The sequence below is a fragment of the Meles meles genome, chromosome 11 (assembly GCF_922984935.1).
Source record: "Meles meles chromosome 11, mMelMel3.1 paternal haplotype, whole genome shotgun sequence".
Classification (NCBI taxonomy): Eukaryota; Metazoa; Chordata; class Mammalia; order Carnivora; family Mustelidae; genus Meles; species Meles meles.
Genome location: NC_060076.1, coordinates 48,165,367 through 48,188,113, shown reverse-complemented (window position 1 = coordinate 48,188,113; position 22,747 = coordinate 48,165,367). Strand labels below are relative to the sequence as shown.

At 39.7% G+C, this 22,747-nt stretch overlaps 1 long non-coding RNA gene across 1 annotated transcript in view; it reads left to right on the top strand.

Moving 5' to 3' along the window:
- Window positions 1-2,362: 2,362 nt before the first annotated feature.
- The window catches only part of LOC123953418, a 125,775-nt gene continuing 105,390 nt past the window's right edge, over window positions 2,363-22,747 (top strand). Inside the window, exon 1 of the long non-coding RNA XR_006820872.1 lies at window positions 2,363-2,646. This is a non-coding gene — a long non-coding RNA (uncharacterized LOC123953418). The remainder of the gene's footprint in view (window positions 2,647-22,747) is intronic.

Here is a 22,747-nt window from a genome sequence, read left to right as displayed (position 1 = left end):
GCTGACATTTGAGAAGCCAGAGGAAGAACCTTGTGAAATGGCCTGGAGGTAAAAAGGGCATGGGAATGCTCAAAGAACAAAAGGACACGTTTTTTCACAAAATAGGGAGCCAAGGAAAGAGTGGAGTGAAATGGGGGATAGAGACATCGATGAGAGCTAGATAGTTCGGTTATAGTTCAGTTAGAGGGGAAAAGTATTTGGCTAGGACGAGGGATGGGCCAAGTGGTCTAAGCACTGATTTGAAGGAACTCACTGGCTTTTTTTTTTTTTTTTTTTGCTGTAAACCGGAAAACAGATTATGAAGGATGGAAAATTCTGCCCATGCGTCATGAAGAGCCCATTTAGGAAGTTTCCTAAAACAGAGGTAAACTAGGAAGCAGATCCCTGCAGCCGGATCTTGGTGTGCAACTTTTTTTCTGTAGAGCCCAGGGTTGAAAATTAACTTCAGGGCCAAACACTGCGGTCCAGAGAGTGGTGGTAGTAGCCGGAGGCTTTTTTCTTCAGATGACAGAACTGATGGAGCAGGATGGTGAGTCACCCCATGTGGGCTGCTGCGAAGCAGAGCGTGATGGGGGTTCGCCTGGGAGGCACAAGAAGAGTAAAGTGGAAGAAACACAGAACGCACCATCCTTCTGGTGATTTCCTTCCTTCCAGTCAGCTAAGTCATAGGTTCCCTGAGGAGATCTTTCAGTTGGTTAACAATATACTATGCTCTTCCTTTGAATTTTCATAGGAAATACAAAAATTTGCTGATAATAATAGCCAAAAATTAGTAGCAATTTCTTCTGGGTTCGATTGTGTCTCCCCAAAAGCTCTGTTGGGATCCTAATCTTCAGTACTTCAGAATGTGATCTTTTTCAGAAATGGGGTTGTTGCTGATGTCATTAGTTAAATTAAGGTGAGGTTAAACTGGAGTAGGGTGGGTTCTTAATCCAACATGACTTAATCCAACATGACAAGTCCTTATGTGAGAGGGAATTTGGACATAGAGGGGGGTGCGGTGGGGAGATGGCCATGTGAAGACAGAGACACACAAGGAGAATGCCAGGCGAAGGTGGAGACAGAGATTGGGGTGGTGTATGTATGAGCCAAGGAATGCCAAGAATTACTGGCCCTCACTGGAAGCAAGGGCCGAAACATGGAACAGATTCCTCTCAGAGCCCTCAGAAGGAAACAACCCAGCTGACACCTTGACCTAAGATAGAGGATGGTGGAACAATAAATTTTGTCTGTTCTAAGTCACCCAGTGTTTATATCACAGCTCTATAAAACTACTACTGTCCCTTCCTGTTCCTCTGTCTCATTCTTTCCCACCATTTCCCTTCACACTCTATTATCCATTAAGACTGGGGCGCCTGGGTGGCTCAGTGGGTTAAGCCTCTGCCTTCGGCTCAGGTCATGATCTCAGGGTCCTGGGATCGAGCACCACATTGGGCTCTCTGCTGAGCAGGGAGCCTGTTTCCCCCTCTCTCTCTGCCTGCCTCTCTGCCTACTTGTGATCTCTGTCTGTTGAATAAATAAATAAAATCTTAAAAAAAAAAAGACCAAGTCATTTTTCCTACCACATGTCCTCTTTCTGCCCAGAATATCTTCCTTCCCTTGTTCATCTGCCAGGCACTGATTTTATAATAATTTATAAATTTTAATTTTTGATTATCATATAGTTCACAATACACTGAAAGTAACATAACAGACTCCATTTTTTCAACATCTAGATTTATCAGATGACAGCTTTGGTTTTTGCCGTATTTGTCTCAAATCTTTCCACTTTACTCTAAAAAGGAAATGTTCCTGATAAAGCAAACGCCTCCTCTCTTCCTACACACTTCCACTTCCCTCTTCTCCACAATGGCTGTTCTTCCTTAATTTTAAAGTAGCTTGGAGAACATCACAAACATCACTCAGGCCAACTTTATAGTTATAAAGTTATTGTTATTATATATATATAGTATATATATATAATGTATATAATATAATATATAATATAGTTATTGTTCCCACAATATTCTATACACAACTTATGTGAAGCAACCATCGTATTATATTTTGATTGTCTTTTTTTCTAGAGGAAAAAGAAAATGACTTGTCATTTCCAATCATTATCTGGTGCCAACACAATATCAGGCTCTTGCTTAAACAATTTTAATTACATAATGTCTATATAAGAACATATGGCCCTCAGAAGAGCCCTATGTTTATCAGGACTAGAATTGTCATTCCCCACCTCTTTCCCCCGCCCCCCCCGAAACTGAAACTGTGCATTTTGCTTGTCTAATGTTATAGACAATATTATTTGTCCACAATTCTCCCGTCCCTCCTCTTCCTTGCTGTGGAATACTGTGTGGTGTCTATTTCCCGGCTCGCTGAGGTTGGGCTTGGCCATATGCTTTGCTTTGGTCAATGGAAAGTAGGCAGAAGGGACAGTGTGTCAGTTCCAAGCTGGGGCTTGAAGAGGTATGTGTGTTTCCTCTCTCCCCTTCGTGCCTCTTCCATTCACAATGAAAACATGCTCCAAGTAGAAGATTGTCCCAGAATGAGGAGATGTGGGGAACCAGCCTAACTCCAACCTGAAGGCTGGTTGTAACCAAGCCTAGTAGAGCTTCAGCAAACATGCAGACTTGTGGGCAAAAGTCCGCGCTTTCCCAGGTAAGTTACTAAGATTTGGGGTGGGTGTTCCCATCATGGTGGGAACCTCATTATTATATCTCACGGTTGATGATAGAGCCAGATTAGAACACACACTGCCTGATTAGTAATCTGGTGTCTTTCTACAATTATTCTGTGATTCATCTATGCGTTCAAAAAATGTTTATCACGTATTTATTGTAGAAAACAGCACACACAACAAAAACTAAAAACAAAGGGGCTGTAGTCTCTGCCCTCACAAAGAGCATGTTTCTAGTAAGGAACTAGAAGTTTAAACAAGGATATGATGATCACTTATAATAGCACAAAATTCCTTCTGAGAGAGAATAATGGATGGTGTGAAAGACAGGAGAGGATGACGTTATGGTGGCTAAGTTAGGGCTCTTCAAGGTGCTGGTGAAGTTGAGAAAGCGTTTCTTTCCCTCCCTCGAATGGTCTCAGATAATGGCCTTATTTTCTGTTATTTGCATGGTGTCAGCCAACTGTGTGCCTGTCCTCCAGGCTAACTAGTTGTCCTTGGTTTGTGTCCTGTGTTCAGAGACCCATTGGGTGGTTTTTTAAGTTCTTAGAGAAAGACCGAGAAAGGCTCCATTTTCCCTTTTCCAGAGGAAGCAATTATATCCCCTCACTAGAAAAGCCAGAGCCCTGGCCTGTGAATGCCGTCTGATTTCTCTCAGGTGAGAGGTATTCTGTAGATGGAAAGTCAAAGGAAAAATGTGACTTTAGCAATGCTGTAGGGACTGTGGTCAGCACTGAGCTTATAAAGGCCTTTGTTTTCCATGTTTTGGTTGGCCCCGGGAAGAGCCGGGAGCAGCCTGCACACCCATCTGTATCCATGTTCGTGGGACTAAAAAGTGCTGACACAGGATTGCAGATCAGGGCCTGTGGCTTGCCAGGGTAAACTTGTGTAATGCACTGTACATCCCTCCTAACAACACTGGTTCTTTTGTCACTTAAACAGAGGCTATTAAGAACACGAGTCATTAAGAAGAGCTTGAGGAGTGCAGGCAACATTTTCCAATATTGTGCCTGTAGGCGATCCTCCTAAAGCTTCAGAAGCTCTGGAAGAAGTGAAACATTTCACGAATAACTAACAATAGATTCAGAACCATAATCTGAGTGGATTAGAAGCAAGCAATATTGCAAAAGATGGCTTCTGAATGTCAAAATATGTCCACTATAATAGAGACTTGGATGAAGATTAGCTCAAGTATTTTTTTTTAATGGATATAGCATCACCAAGAAGAATATTTCCAAATCTTAAATTGACCCGGAAATCTCTGGCTTTCTGATGAAAGTACCAATTCAGAGACTGGCTTTAGGGTTCCTTTTTCGTACTTTGAGTACACGAAAACTGCAATGGTAGGAATAAGGAGGGGGGAAAGTTCTTATTCTACCACCCAGGGAAAAATCTGGTTAACGTTTCTGAGCAGTTTCTGCTAACATTTTTCTCTACAAGTACTTCTTCCAGTGTCGAGCTCATACAACACATGTAGACTCATTCATACATTTTCTTTCACTTTTCTGATTCTGTAGATGAGATCAGGGGTCGGCAGACTACAGGTCAGGTGTGGCGCCCTGTCTGAGTGGAACACAGTCCTGCTCATTCACCCACGGGCTTGTTGATGGTTGCTGAGGTCCCACAAGGGGCAGAATGGCATCATCTCTACAGAGCACATGGGACCCACAAAGCCTAAAATATTTGCTCTCAGGCCTTTACAGAAACAGCTTGCCAGCCCCCAGGGTAGATTATTAAAGTCGCATGTGAACAACAATGTAAGGCTCTTGTGAACACATACTAAAGGGTTATGCACCACCGACGTGTTCGCCAGCATTCGTCTGATGAGACTAGCTTTTCCACCTAAACGTTAGTTCCTATTGACGCTTCTGACTCCTATCCATCGCCCCTTGGATCATTTTAGTCCCCTCTTGCTTATTGGAATGTTTCCACACCAACAGTGGGACAATGCGCTCCCACCATCTGCCAAGTCCAGGGTCCATGAACGGCAGTATCAGGATTGGGGATCCTTGTTCCTGTGGAAAAATACTTGATCTGGAGTCGAGGGCTTATGTGCTGTACTTTTTACTGTGAGTCAGAGACTCCACTCATTTCCAAAGTCACTGGGTCTGTCTGCTGACTTTTAACTCTTCCTTTACTACATTTTCTACCCAGGTTTGCTTCTTGTTCCTGGTTATCAGTTATGATGTTGACATAGTGATAAAGGGAACAGGCAGCAGACGGGCGAATTCTCAAATTCCTTGCGGTCATAAATATATATGGAGAAGCATATATGTGTGATGAAGCCTCGATCAAGCAGAAGAGCTAATATTAGATTGCAGGTAGCAAATGGTATGAAAAATGTCTATAAGTAATTAATCCCACCAGGATCTGTCAAGGAGTAAGGTTGGGTGAAAGTTGTGGGCTTTAAAATAAAATATTTCTCTCCCTTTAAGTTTGATGTTCTCATCAAAGTAAGGGAAGCTTCTCTACCGTTGGTTTTCTGCCATGACTATTGCTTATATTAAATATTATAAAGATATGTGTGGGATTTAGTCTCAAGAAGCAAATAATGCAAATGTCAGAACACAAATATTCCAGATGTCTCATGCTGAGTCACCTTATAAAAGGGTCCACAGCAGTCCAATCAACAAGCAGTTTGGTTATCAGCGAGGTATCTGGCTTTCTTCCCATAGTCCTCACATTCAAAATATTAATAGAAAAAAGGGAGCACATGTGATTTCGTGATAGCACATTTCAAAACCATCCCCCAAACTTCCTCCTTTCCTTTATGTTCTCTTTATTCATTAGTTTTCTTCTTGCTTCTGTTTACTTTCCAGTTTTGTTGGCTGAGTTCTGTTTGACTGCTTTGAAGTAAAATGTTATCCTCCTTATCAGATTCACAGATTTGTTGAATTTAGACATGAAAAAGGTTAGCAACTCTGACCTAGAAGATGACACATTTTGGTGCTTGGATTTATAGAACATCGTGGCTAAAAAAGATTTTTTAAACAAAATAAACAAACCAGCAAGTAAACGTAAAAAATGCTAGTTCAGTTTATTACATACACACAATAATAATTTACACTAGAGACATACTATTTTTGGTTCACAAAACACATATGTATTAGACGTAGAGAGCACTTAACAAATATTTATTGAATTAATGAATGCATTAATAAATGAATAATATCCATCTCAACGCTATCCTGTACATGCAATATTCCCTCCACTCTTTAACAATGAGAAAGTTGAGGCTCAGAAAGATTAAGTGAATTACTTGAAGTTATACTGTTAACTAAGTGCTAAAGCCAGGTACAAAGCTAGGTAATTACTACCAGAAGGGTAAGTACTATGTCTATGGTAGGGATGATAATATCAACAGCCCCTACCACAGTGATAACATAGTAGCTGCTCCTTAAATATCGTTGACAAAAAAATAAAAAAGAAAAGTATGGGGCTAGGTCTTTGAAGGAATACAAATCCCACAAAGGAAAAAAAAAGGTAGCATAGAATCTGTTAAGTGTTCAAAAATAGCTGAAGAGATGCAGAGGATAACCCAAAGCCACACTGGAACTGATAAACTCCAAAACTGAAGGTTTTTTTTTACTTATTTCACCTTAGATCACTTATATATTCATATATCATATGAAGGGATAGACTTTGTTGCTTTCAACATTTTGGTGGCATTTGGTTTGTTCCTGTAGTTTATTCTTTTCATACATTTTTTAAACTTTCTTTTATATTATTATTATTATTTTTAAAAAACCCTCTCTTTCAAGTATGTAACACTAAATTTTCTGGGCATAAGAGACAAGATTTTCTCTCTCTTAATCTTTTTTTTTCATGTATCTGTGTGTATATGGAAGAAGTTCTATTTCTTTTTTATTTTTGATGTCTTCATTCCCCCTGCCCCTGATTCTAGAACCTAATACTATTATCTCATGTTGAAAGATAAAAATTCCACAAAAACGATAATTTAGAAAATGAAAGTAAAACATCACATCAATTTCTCCTCTACCCACCCCCTTGGGAAAAAAAAGTTAAAGTTAACACATGAGTTCTTTTCTCTTTTTCCTATGCACATACCTATGACTAGCATCACGATCCATTCGTTGGCCTGAGTTTGAAACCACATTGATTGTATCAACAAACTCTCCACTCCCTACTAACTGACAGGTAATGTCTGGTTGCTAATACTTTGTTAAAGTAGTATTTTTGAGCAAATTATCAGTGGGAAGCTTTTCCCAAATTTCCCTCTATTGATTCAATATCTCAAGTAGCTCATTAATTCCTTTCTTCCTCCTTCTTCATGGACACTGCTCTCGTGCACAATCACCCATAGGCAGAATCTCCAGAATGTTCTCCTGTACACTTTGCCATCCCCTTCTCTGCCTAATTCATCCTCCTCAACATCTCAGGTGTTATCTCCCTACAATACAAACCTAATTATGTCAGTCTTTTTCTTAAAACTCTTTAGTACATACTTATGTTTTACCAGTTTAAGTCCAAACTCCTTGAGAAGCTCAGATAGACTCTATCAGAGCCTCTGAGACCCAAAACCACATCTTCTCAGTCTCACCTCTGTTTCCAACCTAGATTTGTCTCATATTACAAAAGTCTCATCTCAAATGAACACCATGTATCTGCAGGACTTCATCCATGCTACAGCTTGTAATGAGATCCTAGTTGTAAAGCTCACACATGGAGCCCCCAAATTTATGAAAGTTTGAGAGCAATCCTCAATCTATGAGAGATGGAAATCAATGAGAGATGGATTAATGCTTTCCCCAGCTGTCTTTCTAGAGGACAGCTCTGAGATACATTCTGTATGTTCCTTAGACACCAAAATTAAACCCAGTATCCAAGAGATGTGATGTCAGAAATGCAACTTTATGTAGACATTTTTCCCTTCCCTAATTTTCTCTGGTCCCCCACTTGTACTCTGGGATTATCTCCTTGACTAGGGCTTTGCTTTCTGGTAGAACCCAAGCTACAATATATAGTACTAGACTCTCAATGGGAGTGATTTAGGAAGAGGAGACTTGGGGAAAAGCCTTGGGCAATTTGAGGTAACTAAGGCACTGGCAAGGTATGGTCAATCATGGGCATGTCTCGTAATTCACATGCCTGGCGATAACGCTGAATGACAATTGTAGCCAACATGGTCTGACACCAGCAGGACAGCCAAGAGCTCAGCCAGCTAGGGATGCAGGTTACATCACCCCACTAGGCTAAGAACCTGGACAAGTAGGAGTAGTGGTTGGAGGAGAGGGAAGTTTAATATTGATGGTGGAGGGAGGAGGTAGTAAGATATCAATGACTTCAGGACCAGTTGCAGCACTGAAGACTGGAGATTACTGTGGTAAACTTTACCTATGAAGTGGTGTAGAAATTGCAGCTGACCTTGAAGACTTAGAGGCAGAGGAATTTTTGAGGGAGACAAAGGACAGACTGTGTGAATCGCTTCTGGATTCTTGACTCACCTCCTCTAAGTTCTGCCTCTGATTTCAGTGCACATTCAATGGCTTACCTCAGGCTGACTTCTTTTCTCAAGCACTGGCTGTTTTGCCCCTAGGTATTTTCAAAGACAAGCTATGCTCGATCTGGAAGTACATAGGAGTTGATATATCTTCAAGTAAATTTCAACTAATATGAGATAGGAGCGGTGGATAAAAATCATCTGTTCTTAGGTGAACAATTCCAAAAGGCATTCTATATCCTCTTTAGAAGATTCCAGTCATGACTGAGTGCCAATTGCCTACAGTAGTTATTTTAATGATGAAGCGGTGCATTTGCTTTTTTCCACTTGCCCTTGCTCTCCCCTCACTTCCGCCCCCTGTTTGCAACTTCTTGCCTCCAGCACTACTTTTGGGAAAATTTAAGCTAAGAAAAAATCCTTTCTTTACAATATATCTCTAGCTTCTATTTTCTATCCTATCTTATGCTATCTGTCTTTGCTGCTTCTTTGGTATGTGCCAAGGAAATAAATGGAGAAATAGAAAAATGCAACAAATAATTGAATAGAGTTTCCACAGGGATTTAAGCTGTCAAGTTGAAAAGGCCCACAAAGTACCCCAGAAAATGGTTGAAAATGGAATGTTTTTGAAATTTATCTCCATGAAATGTCTGTTTTTATCTCTACGTCTGGTGTACAGCTGTTCTCCTGAGATTTCTCTTTGTGATCCTCTTGTATCCAAACTTCTACTTCTTAAACACCATGCTTTCTTTCTTGGAGACTTCCTCAATAGTTTTAGGATGCATAGGAGGTAATTTTTTTTTTTTTTGAGTCCTTGAATGTTTGAAGAAGTCTTTATTTTTGCCTTCTACATGGTTGAATAGATATGGAATTACAGGTTAGAAATAATTTCCTTCAAGTGTTTGAAAGTAATATCTTCTTATTTTCAGTGTAATTGAAAAATCCCGAAGTAATTTTGTTCATAATCCTCTAAATGTGATTTTTCCCCCCTCTCTGGAAGCTTGTAGCATCTTCTTTAGTCCCCAGTGTTCTGAAGATCCAAATGAAGTGCCTTGATGAAATATTTTTGTTTGGTTCTGATCTCTATGCTAAAAATTTCCACAGATGTTCAGCAATGCTTGGAAGGCTTTAAATTTTTCAGTTATCTTTTAAGTCAATTAAAAGAAGAAAAAAGGTGGTTTTCCTATTTACTCCTATTTAATGGTAATTTTGATGGCTCTTCATCCTTTCTTATGACTCCTGAGCTTTCATCTGATGTCATTTTCTTCAACTTGAAAAATTTCTTTTAGAGCAGACTGGCTGGTAGTAAATTTTATAGTTTCTGTTCATCCCCAAAAGTCCATTTCATCTTCCTTTTCAAAGAATATTTTCACTGGATCTAGAATGTTGGTTTGATGGGTTTTTGTTTACTTCCATATGCTCCCTTGTGTTTTGTGTCCATTGCAAGTGATGAGAAGTCAGGCATGATTTGTACCATTGTGTAATACTTTCATTCCCCTCTAGTTGCAGTCAAGATTTTCCCTTTATCTTTGGTTTTCACTAGTTCAATTTTTTTATGTACTTAGATCTAATTTTCTTTATATTTTTCCTGCTTAATATTCACCAGGACTCTTGGCTATGTTGGTTAATATTTTAAACAATTTTGCAAGTTTTAAGCCATTATTTCTTCAAATATTTTCCCCTTCATTTTCTTGTGCCTCTCTCTGTAGGTCTCTGATTATATGCATGTGCATGTAAACCTCTTGATATTATTGGTCCATCATCATAAAGGCTCTGAAAAATGAAGGCTCATTTTTTTCAGTATTTTTTCTTTTAGCAAATCGGTCTTAATGTTCACTCTTGCCACCATCCCTCCCACTTTCCTCCTGAAATCTTCAGTCTTCAGTTTTTGGGTTCATTTGGGAGTTCTCCATTCACTGCTAGAATTCTAGAATTTCCATTTTGTTCTTTTTTTTATAGCTTTCATTTTTCTGTTGCCATATCTGTTTACTCTTGAGGAACCCTACTTTCTTCTAAGTCTTTGAATATATTTATGATACCTGATTTAAGGTCTTTTTTGCTAATTATGTCTATATCATTTCACAGTTTGCTTTGTCTTGACTATTTTGTCTCTCTCTCTCTTTTTAAAAGATTATATTTATTTATTTGACAGAGAGAGAGATCACAAGTAGGCAGGGAGGCAGGCAGAGAGAGAGGAGGAAGCAGACTCCCCGCTGAGCAGAGAATGTGATGCGTGTCTCGATCCCAGGACCCTGAGATCGTGACCTGAGCCGAAGGCAGAGGCTTAACCCACTGAGCCACCCAGGCTTCCCTTGTCTCTTGACTGTAGGTCACATTTCCCTTTTCTTCTAGTGACTTCATATATAAGGCATTGCAGATAATTTGTTATAGGGATTTTGGGGTCTTTTACTTTTGTCTGAGGATTGCCGATTTTTTTCTTTTTCTTTTTCTTTTTTTTCTTTTTTTTTGCATGGGGGTGGTGGTCATTCAGCTGAAATCTCAGTTCAGTTTTTCAGCCTTTTAATGGTTTGCTCTCTGCTGGGCTATTTGGATCCTCCTCCATGTATGGACAGTTCAGTGGTTGGTCAAGGATTTGAGGGGAGTTTTAATGGAGATTTGGGGGCTTTCTTCTCTGTTGTTCCCTCCTTTCAGTCACTTTGGCATCCCTGATGAATCCCTGATTCATTCTATGACTCCTTAAGTCAGAAAGACAATGGCTTTCTTCATAAATTTTAGCCACCCTGAACCACATGGATTGAGAAATGCCCTCAAAAGAAAAGATTTCTAAAAGTAAGTCTCACCCTATGCAATTGCCTTCTGCAAAGAGTTGAATCCTCTCTATCTTGGACTCCTTTTGATTGTTCTCAAGTAACTTCAATAATTGTTTTTTATATAAATTTGGAGTTTATAACTGTTATCTCTGGGAGGGTTAGTCTAATACAGGTATCAGCCATTTCTAAAACTAGACTCTTATAGATCTTATTCTGTCATGTATCTCTTTGAAAAACTTCAGTGATGGGCCACCTGGGTGGCTCAGTTGGTTATGCATCTGTGTTCAGCTCAGATCATGATCTCAAGGTTCTAGGATCAAGTCCCCCCATCGCGGGCTCCTTGCTCAAAGGAGAGCCTGCTTATCCCTCTTCCTCCGTCTCTCTTCTGGCTTGTGCTTTCTCTTGCTCACTCTCTCTCTCTAAAAGATAAATGAAATCTTTAAACAAAAAACAAAAAAACAAAACTTCAGTGGTTATTCCTTGTGTATAGATTAAAGACAGATTCTTTAGACCAAATATACTCCATTTCTTTTGGCGGTGTGTTAAAAAATTCTGCCCATAGGGTGGCTGGGTGGCTCAGTCAGTTAAGCATCTGCCTTCAGCTCAGGTCATGATCCTAGAGACCTGGGATCAAGCCCTGCATCACATCAGGCTCCTCGCTCAGCAGGGAGCCTGCATCTCCCTCTCCCTCTGCCTGCCACTCCCTCTACGTGTGCTGTCTCTAACAAATAAATAAATAAAGTCTTTAAAAACATTTTCTTCCCCACAACAGACCGTATATTCCAGCCAAACTGAACAGTTCTCCCAACATTCTATTTCGCTATGTTCCTTTGTTCACGTAATTCTTTAGAATAACATTTCTCGTAAATTTGCATGCCCCAATCCTGACTGTTCTAAGGTCTAAGACAAATGTCAACTCCTCCATGAAAGCTATCCTTATCTACCCAGTGTGAAGTGACTTCATTCTCTACTAAATACCTCTTTATATTTATTTCACTCATTTAATAAGCCACTCAGGTGGTAGAAGCAATATGAGCACAAGTAAGTTGAAAGATGAGTAAGACATAGTCCCTATCCAAGAAATCTCTGCTCCCATAATAGTAGAGAAAGCAAAGTCAACAGGAAGGCAATAAATGCTGCAGGCAGAAGTTGCTGTGGGAAGCTCTAAAGAGGAACTCAGTCTAGGGTATCAGGGACAACCTCTTAAGTCAAGTATTCCTAGATCAGAGTCTTGAACGATGAATTATCTGGATTAGGTACACGGACCGGGAAAGGAAGACATTCTTTTTTTTTTTTTTAAGATTTTTTTTAAAGATTTTTTATTTATTTGACTGAGAGATACAGTGAGAGAAGGAACACAGGCAGGGGGAGTTAGAGAGGAAGCAGGGAGCCCGCTGTGGGGCTCCATCTCATGACCCTGGGATCATGACCTGAGCTGAAGGCAGACGCTTAACGACTGAGCCACCCAGGTGCCCCATGGAAGAAACATTCTTGAAAGAGAAAACTACAAACTGGAATGCACACAAGTATGAATTCCCATTAGGACTGAGCATTCTGTCCTCAGATCTCCTAGTAGATTTGATCTCCTAGTAGATGTTAGGAGGTGTGACCACGTAGCCACAGCTCCTGCCCCTCCAAACATTTGCCAGGTGACTCTCCACTCCTGGCTTCTGCAGGGTCAGCCCTCCCCTGAGGGTTTTTTTTTTTTTCCCACCACTGGTGAGATCTTTGTCTCAACCAGCCTAGGTTTGTACAGTAGAAGTAGATGTGGGGATCATCTAGAAATGATATTTTTCATTCTATGTTCACTCTATTCTGAGTTGGCTGTGTGTCTTGTTAAGACCTGCGAGAGGTCAAGGACAATGCCGAATGCTTTTAGTTCTTATAACCCAAGAGAGAGATTCAGTACTACATAATCCATCATTTAATTTTATTGAATGAAGGAGGAAATTCTTCCTGACCTTTGCACCGCTTTATTAATGTTATAACAATGAGCTAGTTCACTCAACACGTGCTCTGGGGTGTGAAACTGAAGGAGAAATTTTAAAACTACGAATACATTCAATAAAATTACACATAACATTTACAAGGATGTGTGAATGTGTCTGGAGGAGGGGTGAGACCAAACAAAATAAAAAATAAGGTTTCTGTAGTGCAGTAAAGTTACCAGCTAATTTTCATTTCCTTTGCTTTTTATAAGTATCATTTTTAAAAGGATATGTGAAGTGAATACAGGTAGAAGGAAGAAAACTTGGCAGAAAATGATAGGTGAGGAACAGCAATGATTAAAGAGCTGTGACAAAGAGTGTTAGAAATCAAGGGGCATCTGGCTTGTGGGATTTGAGAAGAGCCTCATGCAAGAAGGTTGATCAATGAAGGATGATGACTATCTCCATCATCTCCATCAGGGACCAGACAGGAGGCAACAGGCTTAAATTTCAGAATGAGGGATTTAGATAAGAGAAAAGGAAAATTTTTCAGACAGTGCAATTTGATAGACACTGGAATGTGTAGCTGGGGAAGCTTGTGGAATTTCCTTCTCTAGAGGTCTTTTAAAAATAGAACAGTGTTTCATCTGCCTGAAGGATGGACTCTGTTTGACCTTCCAAAGTGTCCATTGAACTCGGAAGGTGCACCATACCTCAGAGAAGAAAACAAACCTGAAACAACCTGGGTGGCTTGACTAATGAGAATTGGGTGCAAAATTTTCATATTTGACTTGATTTACATCAGTCACAGACGTAAATATGGCTCTTATAGGTCTTTCTTTTTCCTTTCAGTTGAATGTTTTCATTTTTAAGCCTTGGCAATTAAGGTTTAAGTAAAAATATTATAGGGAAAGAAGGAAGAATGTTCATCTTACTTTAGGGCCAATTTTTATAGGGACATAGGCAAGAAGAAAAGGATATTTTGGACATCTTTCACTTCTTATTCTAAATTAAAAAAAAACACTGCCTTTTCTGTTGGAGTTGATACTTTGAGGGTAAAATTTTAAAAAATTAATTTAGTCTAAATGTTTCTTACGGTGTTTTTGGTATCTCAAACTGGGAGAGGTTCTCTGTATTTAATTTCCTCTCAGGAAGTTTACCTTCAGAAGTCCAAGTGTGAGGTCAAGCTTTGGGTTGCTGGAAATGGTAAATGTCCTTTACTGTCTGAGCACCCAGACAATACTTAATAAAACATCCTCCTTTGTGGGCATTGGTAAGGATTAAGGTGCTTTTACCATTTCCTCTTATTTTATAATTGGTGAACTCTGGATTCAGTCTTCTAAAACTCAGAAATGAAATTATATGTAAGTAAGATCTGTATCCTCTGGATTCAGCTGTAACAGCAGCTTTCTGGTTATAGGCGGTAGCCATCTTCTTTCCTTTCTAAAAATCAAAATGTCGTGAAGCCCAAAAGGGATGTAAGCTTTAGAGCTTGTTATTTACCTCAAGCAACAACAATGCCAGGGTGTTTCTAAACTTAATCTCTGTTTCAGATGATATGAGGACAGTCACAGGATAAAGCAGTGAGTCATAATACCTCATATTCGTATAGCTCTTGTCAAAATGCTGACTCATCTAATATCTAATTTGATCTTAACAAGAGCCTCCTCAGTGTCATGATCTTACAGGTGAGAAAAAGGGATCTCAGTACGGAGATGTGACTTGCCCAAGATCACAGTGCTAGAAAACGCAGGGTTAGAACACTCCTGATTTCAAAGCCTATGTCTTTTCCACTACATCATGTTATGCTGTCTATGAGAATCTATGAGAAAAAAAACCTAGTTGTTGTTTTTTTTCCACCACTGGTGAGATCTTTGTCTCTGATTCATTCGAGCTAACATCATATTATAGACCATGACACTAATTATTGTCACCAAATAGAAAGTTGTGCTAGCAGTCTCATGGAGTAAAACACCAAACGTTTTAAAAAGTCCTGCCATTCCACAAAGATCATGCAAAGTTCTGATAGGGCAGTCCATATGGAGGTTATAACTTACTCTAATTCATGCTCGCTTTTGGTTATTAAGCAACATTTTGTTTTTATGACAAAACTTACTTTAATTCTTGTATCAGTCTCTGACAGAAATTAAATATTAACAACTCCCATGATCCCTGGCTCTCTGTCTTGGGTAGTCTTTGGGGGTACAGTGGCTCTATTTCCTTTCCTAACAGTTCGGAAGTTTGTTTAATACTGAGTCAGAGGAAGCATTCTAGCTGAGTCCTCACATGGTCTTGTTTACAGCTCCGGAGTGCACATAATAGATAAGCTACTGATTTCCACAAGAACCCCCACATTTCCTGGGTGTGTGGGCGTGTGTGCTCGCGCCTGTGAATTACGATTGTGCAATCTGCCTGCTAGCTGCCTCAGGTTGCAAAGCCATTTCTGATCTCTGAAATATTTCTCTCCCAAGCCTAATTTCATCAACCAAAAACCATTGTGTTCCATGGGAGCTGTGCTGGTAACTAATAATTAACACTGAAAGCCCCATGAGTTTGTAACAAGATCAAACTTGATATTGAGGCAGGGAGTAGGCAAATTTGCCTGAGGAACTATTGTGAAATAGAGCTGCAAATGGCCATAGACGAAGCTGTTCCATCTGTAGGATTTCTCTCCTTGACTGTAATTATAACTATCACTTAGAGAGAGCTCAGTTAAGTCAGCATCATCTTATTTGATTCTAACTGTAGCCCTGAAAGATAAATATGGCTGAAGCCCTTTTATAGAAAGAAGGTGACCAGAGATTCAGTAATAGGTCTTGTAGTAGGCTGATGGTAAGTGACAGAATGATGAAGGGGGCCGGGACTGTTGGGCTCCAACGACAGAGTAGGTTCCACAATCTTTCTTTCATTCCTTTTCTAATGTATTTATTTGACAGAGAGAGATCATGAGCAGGCAGAGAAAGAGAGAGAGGAGGAAGCAGGCTCCCTGCTGAGCAGGGAGCCCGATGTGGGACTCAATCCCAGGACCCTGAGATCATGACCTGAGATGAAGGCAGAGGCTTTAACCCACTGAGCCACCCAGGTACCCCTCTTTCATTCTCTTTTTGATGTGACTTTGCTTGAACTTAATTGTAGGTTACATAAGGCATTGAATTTATTAGAAGAGCGGTCCCTGAATAGTAAGGGAATTCAGCCTATAGGTGTTTGGAAGATGATGGTGATAGGCTGAGAATAGCTTCATTAAACTCTTAAATATTTCAGGGAAGGTGATCTGAGGCAGATCAAATGTTACAGAGACCTCAGATCATTCTTGCCCAGAAATGGCGAATGGGTACATGACTGCATGGGTAATCTGTCCTGGGTGGGAGCTGAGATGATTACAACCACCATGAGCAAGTACTGGACACAAAAAGTGCGGAAGCATATTTTTTGAACCAATTTTTATTTTTTATTAAAATTTTAAAAATTTATTTATTTACTTTTTTTCTTGAAAGAGAGAGAGAGAGAGAGAGAACCTGATGTGGGGCTGGATCTCAGGGCCCCAAGAACATGACCCGAGTGGAAAGCAAGAGTCGGATGCCTAACCAACTTAGCCACCCAGAAGCCCCTTGAACCAAATTTTTACACCAAAACTAAGCAACCTGTATTATCTCAAGATTGGGCTTACCAAGTTCAGGCACTCTTTGTAACTTTTATTTTTAAAAAGCCATCATAATTCTTTCCCTGCGTTTTCTCTCCCCAGCTGCAGCTGCTACTGAATTTGAAGCATGCCATTTACCACTTTTGCAGCGATAGCTTTATTTTTGCAAAGTGAATGGAATAGAGTTTGTGGGCATATAGAATGCAGGCACCGAGAAACCTAAATGAATGTGTAAGAATGACCACAAGGCACCAAACGTGGGTGTATTTATCTGCTTGTCTCATTACTAAGAGGTTTTAGTTCTAACAAATATCCGGAAGGAATTAGCTTTGGGGAAGTGGGAAGGCAGAAGGAGTGGAATAGAGTTTTGAAACTGTAAACAATTTATTTGGGCCTCCAACTGATATACTCCATTTTCTTTACATCAGAAACAAGATTCCTTAAGGGACAGTTAGGGAAAGATTTTACCACCAGTGTACATAGGCATTAGAAAGTTGATTTTACAACTTATTTAGTAGATTCATAAGAAGACATTTCATTGCAAGAAAAATGGGAAACTGCCAAGTTTAAACATTAGTTGTTAAAACAGCAATTAGGACTTTTTGTGGCCCAGAAATGTGTCGATCTTAGTGGCATTTGCAAGTTAATTGTGTTGATGCAATTCTATCTGATGTTCTACTCCTTAAATAGATCATGTGGTTTCACTGACAGAGGGTAAGTGAAGCTCCTTTTCATTTTCTTTTAAAAAATTTTTAAAGTGGGCTCCACACCCAGCATGGAGCCCAACATGGGGTATGATGCTGGGCCTGAACTCATGACCCTGAGATCAAGACCTGGCTGAGATTAAGTGTCAGATGCTTAACCACTGAGCCTCCCTGGTGCCCCTCCTTTTCCCTTTCTTTCAGAGACACCATGGGACAGTGAAGATATTCAGTTCTGGGGTCAGACTACTTGGGTTAAATCCCAGCTCTGCCTCTATCGAGTTTTATGACCTTGGGCAAGTGAGTTATAACCTCTCCATGTCTCAGTTTCTTTACCTTTAGAATGGGGATGATAATCATGTTACTTTTCTCATAGGGTCATTATAAAGATTAAAATGAAAGAATTATAGTATACACACAGAATGAGAGGTCAATAAATATAATTCTTTTTGAAATTTATAGATAGTAATAGTCACTTTTTTTCAGCATACAGTTCTGTGAGTTTTAATACATGCATAGATTATTGTAAGCACCCACATACCAACACAATAGGATGCAGAATAATTTCAGAAGACTTCCCTTATGCACTTGTCTGTGGTCCGATACTGGTGCCATCAGCCCCTGGCTACCACGGGTATGTTTTCTGTCCTTACATAGTTTTGCTTTTTACAGTATGTCATATAAATGGAATCATATTGTATGTAATCTTTTGAATTAACATCTTTCACTTAGCGTTCTGCCCCTGTGGTACAACCTGATTTATAAAGGAACTCCATCAGAAGTTCATCTGACTTCATAGAAAAGGGATTAGATAAGATTTTTTAAAGGATCATTAAAGAGAAGAAAACACATAGACTAATATCATACAAAGGGGGACTTTGGTCTAATATTAGAAAGGAATTTTCCAGAGTTATCAAAATATCAAATATGGTACATCTTTAAGAGGAAATTATCTCCCTGTCATTAAGAGTGTACACACATAAGCTGAAGGGCCATTTGGAAGGCCCGGTGAAGAAAATGCAAGAGTCAAATATAAATATAAATTATAAAGTCAAAAACAAATATAAATTGATAATGGTGATGTGTGGTGTTTTGTATGTGGGACAAGGTGTTGGAAAGTCTCAAATAATCCCAAATAATCTGTAAATGTAATCATATTTGCTCCATGCCTTGTGGGTGCCAGTTAAGTGTTGCTGGGTGCAGGGGGACCTGGGAGCCTTGTCACCTCCACAGCTGAACTGTATACATGGGGAGGTTAGGCAGCAACCATGAGAGAAGGTCAAGAAGAGGTCAAATCCTGACCTGGATTGGAAGAGAGGGAGGAGGTGGGGATGGCAAGGTTGAAGGAAGGGAAGGAGCTGGGCCTATGCTGAGCAGACACATCTGCTACTTTGTACTGCATGTTTGATCCCAGAGGCAACAATTTTCATGACATTTTACAAATAACGTGTATATTCACCTAATTTACACAGGCACACATCCATATATAATTGTGTATTATGTATGTGAATGTATGTGTTTAACTTGATTCATCTTCATTCTGCAAATCTGTTAATTTGCCTCTAAAAACCTGAAAGTTCACTGTACCAACTATGGTTTTCTGGCTACGCTCAGGGTAATTATGTGGTATTTGATTTAATCCTCGAGTGAAGACATTAACATCACATTACAGATGAGGAAGCCGAGGTTTAGAGGGGTGAAGTGACTCACCCAGAGAAACAGAGATACTAAATACAGACAGAGCTGGAGCTGCTTTTCAGGAATGTCTGCTTGTCTTCAAAGTCTGGGCATTTGTCTTCACTCTGCTTTTACATGTTGATGAGAATGGTTGGATTTTGCTTTTTTTTTTTTACTACTTGGAAATCTATGATCAATTTTATTTTATTTATTAGTTTTTTAAAAGATTTATTTATTTGAGAGAGAGAGAGAGTGCGAGTAGAGGGAGAGACAGAGGGGAGGAAGAGAGAGGATCCCAAGTAGACTCCCACTGAGCACAGAGCACAATGTGGGGGTCAACCTCACGACCCTGAGATCATGACCTGAGCTGAAACCAAGAGTCCATCTCCTAGCTGACTGCCCCACCCGGGTGCCCCTCCAATTTTAAATACAAGCGAAAACAATCTGACATTTTAAAGTATACTCTATAATGATACTTCCTGTGTTTGTTGTTATTAGTACTGGTGATAAAACTTTATATCCAATTACTCATTGAATTTAGCAAGGATTTCAGGAAAGAAACACTAAGCTTGTGGAAAGGTCTTGGAATCAGAGGACCTGAGTTAAAATTTAAGTTCTGTTCATCATAGCTGTCTGGTTTCTCTCAGCTTTGTGTTCTTTGGTGAATTCAAAATGTAATACCATGGATATTATGTCATTTAATGAAGAAAATGGATGGACAAATGCCTGGCTTTTTTTATCCCATGGTAGGCGTTTAGTAGGAATTTGAGAAATTAGGAAAGATAATGAAGAAGCACTTCTAATTTAGCGACTGAAGTATGAGAAGAAAGGCTATGGCTTTATTTGTGTGGACTGTAGTCAACTTGGGGCTCTGGTTTGTGCTTGGTGGTTTTAGAGACGGTTGTATAGGACTGTTTTGTTTACATTCAACTCAATCTTACACATGTAAGTATGAATCTAGCTCAACAGGGAATGCATTGGATGAATTAAAGTATTAGATGGTATATAGATTTTCAGGATAGTACACACACACACACACACACACACACACACACACACACGGCCATTATGCCATCCTTTTCTTCTTTTAATCGCTCTCATATGAAGACTAATAAACCCCTCTGGGGATTTCATTTCTAAAAGTGAAAGAAGCCAAGCGGGGCTGAGAAGTTATTTGAGCCTATTTCATTTTAGCGTATATGGTTTTCACTTGAGCTCTTCTCTCTGATCGAAGAGAAATGTAAACCTGAGCTGCCAAGGAGTCTGTTCCACTAGGATTCAACTATCCTCTAACTTATGGCTGTGGTTGCCCTAAGGCTGCATTCTGCCATTTTTGAGTCTGGCATTTTTTAGCTTTTTAGTAGCAATTTTTTTTTCTTCTGTTCATTCAAGATTTAGTTCTACTTATCAAGTATATTTATTGAAAGTTTGCTCCTCCTCGTGTCCCACGTGCTGGGGCTTGTTGACCTAGGGAGGAAGCCAAGACACAGCAAGTGAGGACAGCAGAAGCTGGGGAAGCCAGCGAGGAGACAGACTGGCTGGGCAGAAAAGAAAAGCCAGCATGGGGATACCTGAGGCTTGATGACAAAGACAGGGGGGTGCTCAGCTATAGGTAGGCGCCATGTTGTTAAAGCAGGAGGTGGGGAGGACAGGCACTCCAGATCACTGTTGGAAGCTTGACTGCCATCCCCAGGTGTCAGCTGTGTTTCGGTCCTCCTACCTGCCCTGGTGAGTGCTGGTTCCATCTTTTTAAAGGCACAGATCACAGCTTCTGATATTAGAGATGAGGGGTTATAGAAAGCTCACTTGTTGAAGTATGTTTAAGGATGGCTGTTTGTTTTTGTCCCATTTGTTTACAACTATGTTGGGGAGTTTTTCTCTTCTACTCTCAACTCCTCAGTGTACAGGTGAAGCCATGTTGGTAGTGGCCAAAAGGCACCAAGTAAGGAGCCCATTGTACACTTCAGGCAAGTTGATCAAATAGAGTTGAAGTTGACTGCAAAAATTTTAATGCCTTTAATGATGCCACAAACTAAACAAGACACTGTGCATGTTATCTAACTCTCTTCAGCATAGCTGGCAGGTGGCATAATACCCATTTGTCCTAAAAGTAAACATCTTTAGGCAGAAATTACTGAAAAAGACATGGCAAACATCTCTAGCATCTTCCAATGGATTAGTTGTCCCTTTTTTCTTTCACACTATCCTGGGCATTATCAATATTTTTGTAGGGTGCCTGGATGGCTCAGTTAAAGGTCTGACTCTTGATTCTGCTTGGGTCATAATCTCACGGTTTTGAGATCGAGCCCCATGTTGGGTTTCATGCTGGGTGTGGAGTCTGCTTGAGATTCCCTCTCTCCTTCTCATTCTGCTCCCACCCCCCCTTAAAAAAGTAATAAAAATACCTCTCACCTACATTTGAACCTTATAAGAACCTCATGTTATAGATGTTATCTTTGTTTTGCAGCGAAGGATCAGAGAAGTTATTTACTTTGCCCAAGAACATACAGCTAATAAATAAATAAAATAACATTCTGTACACCAACTTAGGGGCTTGCTATTGCTTCTAGAGCTCACAGAATTTGTATAGCTGCCGACGAAATATTGAGTGATACAGACGATATACACTGAAATGAATCTGTTGTTCATGCTGTAATATCTCGTGCCCTTTACTTGTTTCTCTCATTTCCTTAGTTTAACAACCTTATCTCTTTTTTAAAAAAGTAATTTTTTAAAAATATTTTATTTATTTATTTGACAGAGAGAGAGAGAGACAGTGAGAGAGAGAATACAAGCAGGGGGAGTGAGAGAGGAGAAAAGGCTTCCTGCTGAGCAAGGAACCTGATGCAGGACTCTATCCCAGGTCCCTGGGATCATGACCTGAGCTAAAGGCAGAGGCTTTAACCCACTGAGCCACCCAAGTGCCCCCAAGAAAGTAATTTTTAATCACTTTTTTATTATTAAAAATTTTTTAATTCTAGTATAATTAACACACAGTGTTATAATAGTTGTATGGTCTCATGATTCATTGATTCTACATTACTCAGTGCTCATCACTTTAAGTGTACTCTTCATTCCCTTCACCTATTTCACACCCCCAACCACCTAGTGAAGAGTCTGTTGTTGTTTTGTCAGTCTCTTTTCTTCTTTGTTTGTTTGTTTCTTAAATTCCACTTATGAGTGAAATGATGGTATTTGTCTCTCTCTGACTGACTTATTTCACTTAGCATTATACTCTCTAGATCCATCCATGTTGTTGCAAATGTCAAGATTTTATTCTTTTTTGTGTCTGACTAGTATTCCATTAAACATATGTACCACATCTTTACCATTCATCTATCAATGGACACTGGGTTGCTTCCATAATTTGGTTATTATAAGTAATGCTGCAGTAAACAGGGGTGCACATATCTTTTCAAATTAATGTTTTCTTTCTTTTTTTAAAAGAGTATTTTAAAAAAGATTTATTTATTTATTTGACAGACAGAGATCACAAGTAGGCAGAGAGGCAGGCAGAGAGAGAGTGGGGGGAAGCAGTTTCTCTGCTGAGCAGAGAGCCCGACACAGGGCTCAATCCCAGGACCCTGGGATCATGACTTGAGCGGAAGGGAGAGACTTTAACCCACTGAGCCACCCAGGCGCCCCAATATAGTGTTTTCGTATTCTTTGAGTAAATATCTAATAGTGGAATTACTAGATTATATGATAATTCTAATTTTCATTTTTTGAGAAACCTCCATACTGTTTTCTACAGCGGCTGCACCAGTTTGCATTCCCACTAACAGTGCATGAGGGTTCCTATTTCTCCACATCCTTGCCATGTTTTTCTTTTAGCCATTGTGATAGGTGTGCTGTGATATCTCATTGTGGTTTTGATTTGCATTTCCCTGATGATGAGTGATGTTGA